Source organism: Aegilops tauschii, chromosome 6 (assembly GCF_002575655.3).
Source record: "Aegilops tauschii subsp. strangulata cultivar AL8/78 chromosome 6, Aet v6.0, whole genome shotgun sequence".
In the NCBI taxonomy this organism is placed as follows: domain Eukaryota; kingdom Viridiplantae; phylum Streptophyta; class Magnoliopsida; order Poales; family Poaceae; genus Aegilops; species Aegilops tauschii.
Window position 1 is genome coordinate 70,613,328 of NC_053040.3, and position 5,669 is coordinate 70,618,996.

General features: G+C 43.5%; 1 pseudogene; it reads left to right on the forward strand.

Annotated features, from left to right (window-relative positions):
- The first annotated feature begins 275 nt into the window (after positions 1 to 275).
- LOC109768371 (pentatricopeptide repeat-containing protein At4g01990, mitochondrial-like) lies at positions 276 to 3,912 on the forward strand (annotated as a pseudogene).
- The last annotated feature ends 1,757 nt before the right edge of the window (positions 3,913 to 5,669 follow it).

The window sequence follows — 5,669 nt, forward strand, 5'->3', positions numbered from 1 at the left end:
ATTCTTTTGACTTTCGTTTGGGCCATGGCGGCTAGTACTCCTAAGATCATAGAAGCAATGCTGCAGAAAAAGAAGATTTGTTGTAATGTACCCCCGATAATAGCCAAGATCTCCATCTCATTTGTCACTCTCGTATTCTTAATAGGAATCGGCAAGCAGATACAACCACTAGGCCATTGCCATTCGACTAGTCTATCAGAGTATCCTATGAAGTCAGGTCCAGTAGGCGCACGATGCGCTAAGCCATTCGATCTTTCTGCTGGTGGTCCACCATAGAGCTCCTATGTACGCACCGGTCCGCTCGGGTGACCAAAGCGGACAAAGTGCGTCCGTTTGGGTCTTCGCTTGCTCTCAGGCACCCATGTTGCGCACGGCGATCGCCGCCGCGCCGCGGCCGCGCATCTCCCTTGCCCCGGCAAGATTCGCACACGAGCTCGCGCAGGCGCAGGCGCAGTCGGCCGTCCCTGGACGGGATGACCTTGACCCGTCGTGGGTCCCGCTCTACAGGACAATCTCGAGGCTGTACGGCAGGCCACCGGGAATGGTGGCGGCGGAGATGGACAACTATCTCCGCAAGAGGCGCCCGCTCTCGGCGGACCAGATCGTCGCCTACGTCCGGAAGCTCCGCAAGTTCAAGAGCAACGCTTGCGCCCTCGAGGTGACCCCCCACCCCCAATCTCCCCGCGAAATGGTGGCCTGATTTGGATCGGGATGCGTATTTGTGCCGAAAGTAGTAGGTTCGGGATAAAGCGAGTAGCGAGGAAAGGGGATGGATTGACCTACTAGGGTATTCATTAAAGGAGCTCCATTTTGCATTCTCTTTGTGGATAATTTTAGTTTAAGGCCACTATTGGATAATTGTGCATTCTGCATTCTCGACTGAAGAATAGGATTGTGGTCAACTGATTGTGTTGCCAACAACAACAATGGTAATTTGTTGTCTGACGCTAAGTGAAACTAGGTGCCACACTGCACATTGCTGCAGCTTCAGAGGGCAACACTATTAGGTAGGAAGGGCATGGTATGTCCTATACTAACAATAATCGCAAAATCAGGTGATATATCGTGGCGCTACCTGTTCTGCCTGGGAACTTTGAGGAGATGTTGCAGCTTCCTTTTCTTCCTAAATATTTATTATGGCTCCTTAGTTTTCACTTTTCGTAGTCTGAAAAAGATGATTGTGTATAAGATGTCTTTAGCCTCAGACTTAGCGCATTGAGGTGAATTTTACTAAAGTGGCTTAATAAATAAGGGATTGGCTGGATGTAAGTCGCCTGAAAATCAAATTTGGGTCAGTCTGATTCCCTGTGAGCCGCCGGATGCAAGATGGGCAGCCAGATCAGCTTCTTCACCTCTGAAACCTTCCCTGTTCATCGTCTTCAACCTCTAACCTCTAACCCAAATTTGATTTTCAGGCGACTTACAAGTAACTATTGTGAATAAATAAACATTGAAAACTTGGACTTAAATGACCACAGTGAGTCAGTGACTTTAGGTTCCATTACGCGTGTTGATTTAGTGCATGTGCATCCATCCAGGTGCTGACGTGTAGAGGAGAGAAGCAGATGGCTGTATTTGAGAGGGATCGACAGCCAGCCCTGTTGTTATTTTGGTATAAGGGTTATGTTTTGTAAAACAGATAGGCCACAAATGTTGGGCCGATAAGAAACATGTCAAATTGTCAATGTACTGGTAGTTTTCTGTACGAAACCCTGGATTTTCTGTATTTACACAAAAAGTAGCAACTGGTGGGCGTTTGCTAAATTATACTCCCTCGATCCATATTAATTGTCGAAGTTGTACTAAATCAGCGACAATTAATATGGATCAGACGGAACAAGCTTCAGTTGCTTTTGGTTGAAATTGAACAATTTATGGATCTCAGGAATCAGCCAATTGTAGGTAGATACAAAGTCCAAACAAGTGAGCGGCCCTATGGCCAGGAGGAGCTCTGAAGATTGGAGAACAAAGGACATGACAGAAGTTGGATGTTCTCCACAAGCTCAGAATGTCTCATCAAACTACAGCCCTCCAGTTATTTATAGCAGGGGATGTCCTAGGGCTCCTTCACATTCTCACAAATATCTGGTGGCACTATCGCCTATCTGTACTTTCCATTTCTTGGCATCTGATTTCAGTGGTAAGATTGGGGACCTTTTGTCGTATCATGAGTTAATTTCCAATTTTGGTGATTAATCTGCCATTGTTAGCTTACCCGTAACACACTCTACTGCTAAGTCGGGGATCTCAAATCTCACACATAAATAGGCAAAAACCTGGAGAAATAATGTTCTAGAGGGAAGGAAAGTAAGAATTCACAATAGGAAATGAAGGTTCAAGTTCTAACAGTGGAGGTTTAAATTGTGATGCCATTAATGCGTCTCTCCTAAGGATCTTTTTTATCTGTAGAGATTTCATATGCTGTTCTGGTGCAACCTCTTTCTGAGCAGAGTATATTTTTTATGTTCGCTTGTGTAATAACCAACTGTGTCGTTTTGTACCCAGTTGATGGACTGGATGGAATCTCGTGGAGCAAAGCTGCATCAAGCGCTGCGGCTTGGCCTTGTTTCAAAAGTGCACGGGATACAGGCGGCTGAAGAATATTTCTGGAGCCTTCCAGATAAGTCAAAGGAAACTTATTCATGTTTGCTTAACTGCTATGGTGAACACGGAATGGCATGCAAAGGTCTGGAACTCTATGAGAAGATGAAAGTCATGGACATTGTTCCAAATACACTGTTGTACAACAGCTTGATGACTTTGTACCAAAAGGCGGGCCAGCCAGAGAAAATCCCCTCCACATTTGAAGAAATGCGAGAAAGCGGTATAAGTGCTAACAATTTTACGTACTTCACTTTGATAGAAAGCTATATCACAATGAATGACCTGGAGGCTGCAGAGAAAGTCCTGGAAGAATTGGAGAAGGTGGCTCCAGTTCACTGGTCCTTGTACACTTTGATGGCAAACAGTTACATTAAACTAGAGCTGTTTGGAAAGTCAGAAGTGGCCCTAAAGAAAGCTGAGGAAGTCATGGACAAAGCTGAGTTGTTGTCCATTCTGGCAATTCAACCAAGGTTAAGAGGATCTGGGAGTCTTTGCAGTCCACATTCCAGAAATGCTTGAACAAAAACTATCTTGTGATGCTTGAAGCTCTGAGTATGATTGATGACTTTGAGTCTTTGCAGCAAATTTTTCAGGAGTGGGAATGGAGTAATAAACATTATGACATGAGGATAACAAATGTTATGATCAAAGCTTACCTTGATAAGGGTATGATAGACGAAGCTGAGGCTATCCGTCATGTCTCAGGGTCATTGCAACGGGAGGACGGTTTACGTATTTGCCGAGTTCTATTTGGACAAATCTGATGTTACCGCGGCACTGGAGATCTTGAGAGATGCAAAGAAGATGCTTACGGCACACAAATGGGTGCCGTCGGAAAAGCTTACGAGCAGATTTCTGAAGCACTATGAAGAGTCAAAGGATGTTGATGGTGTGGAGTCTTTCTGCGAGCGCCTGAAGAAGCTCGAATGCCTTGATGCGGAAGCTTATGAGGGCATGGTGCGGACCTATATAGCTGCAGGTAGAACCATCCCATCCATTGGTCAGCGCATCGAAGATGACGGGATTCACGTAGGACCTGAGATGACGAAATTGCTGGAGAGTGTATCCGGCAATTCAAAATGAGTAGGAAAGAAACATTGTTAGAAGTCGAGGCCACCGTAGACTTTTTCTTGGTTATTATAGAGCAGAATTATGACTTGTCGAAGATGTTGTTATCTCGTGAAAAGCCCGGGAGGAAGTATCTGCTGTACAAGAAATTGATGGATTTTTATCATCTCTTGCTGTCACCGGATTTCTGTATTACCTACATTTCTAGGGCTTTTGGTATTTTACATTTGATTTCTGCTAGCTCTCCCTGACTACTGTGTAACATATAGCTGTGCTGCTAGTACGATTCTCTAATGTTTAATGTTGCCAAACATTCATGAAGAGGCGCAACGAAGCAGCTAATGATTTCTGATATACTCCCTCCGTCCCACAATATAAGAACGTTTTTGACACTAGTGTAGTGTTAAAAACGTTCTTATATTTTGGGGCAGAGGGAGTATTATTTGCTTGCACCAGGTAGTCTTTTTTAGGGAAACTAGCTCACCTCATTAATCAACCATTTGGGATACAATGACAATGTCAGGCGAATGTATGAGGCAGAACCTGGCATTAGGATTTTTGGCTCAACTACCTTTAAACGATAGGCTTTTTCCGGATAGGGGAGCTATTGGAGATGCTCTAAAATGGAGCAAGTGGTTTTGGAACTCCGATTTCTTGGTATTTGAAAGCTTACCAACAAGACTCAAAGGCTTACATAATATAACACATGGTGGTGGTTGTTGATCACGGATAAGGTTTCCATGTAAATAATTTCTTGGTATTTGAAACCCTAAACCCTACATCTGTAAATAATTTCCATGTAACTCTGCAAACTCTAAAATAAGGTTTGTATATGATGCTTACAACTTGTATTTGAAAAGATTAGTACCTGGGAGTTCTGTTGAAGGACAGGGCGCATCATATCTGTTGTATGTTCTTCTGATCTTAATGGAATGTGTGCTCACTATGTTTGACTGAACTTAATGAAAACGTCACTAGTTCTTCAGTATCTCCGTTGCTGATTCAACATTCTAATATATTCTTTTGCTGTTGCAGTACAGGTCTGAGGGGCATTCCATCAGACATTTTATATTCCATGATTCCCAAATCTTGTGTTACGAAATCGTGAAAGAATTTTCTTGGATATGGACGTTGGTAATGCGTCGTCTAGAACTAGAAGGCCCTGCCTTTGACGTGCCGCCACTTACTAGAAGTACAAGTATGCGGTGAGAGACAGTAACTATTTGGAGATCTTTTTTGTTTTTCTGTCATTTTCTGCACTTGATGGTTCCCTATAAAGTAATGTCAGTGCATGTATGAAATAGCTCGATTTTGTATGCAAGTTGTGTGCAAAGATCGTGCCCCCATGTTCTTTCATCCAACGCCCGTCAGTCCCTGGTGCATCAGGAGCACCAGTTCCGTCGTTGCACACGATACTTTCTCAGATATGAAAGCAATGCATGTCGTGTTGATGCATTCACCTTTTTTTTAAATGACTCAAATCTATATCAAATCTATTATAAAGATTCATAATAAATACAAAGCATACTGTAAGAAAAATTACATCGAGGACCCTACCGACACCAGAACGAGCCGCCGACGCGTCACTCTCGTCGCTGATGTACTGAAACCGACTTAACCTTGTCAATAACACCCAGAAACTCTTTGCGTTTGTGCCCCTAAGCCACAGTGTGCCTACTCGTCATAATCACCATATTATTTTTCTTGAGGCAATATGACCATGTGACACAAAAAAGAAATATTTTTTAGGCATACATAGAGAAATCCAAATGAAAAGGCCGACCGACAAGCAAAACAAACCGGCTCGACTGGGTAAAGAATAGCGCGGGAGCTATGTCTCGCTTATTGCCAGACGTAGCACAGGCTAGACTCTTGTGCAACCCTACTGAGCCGGCACAGTAGTATATTGTTGCCTCTACACGATTTTTTTCCCCGCGTTTTTCCTTTTTCAATTTTCACCGTTCACGGCGGTTTTATTATATTTTTTATTTTCATTT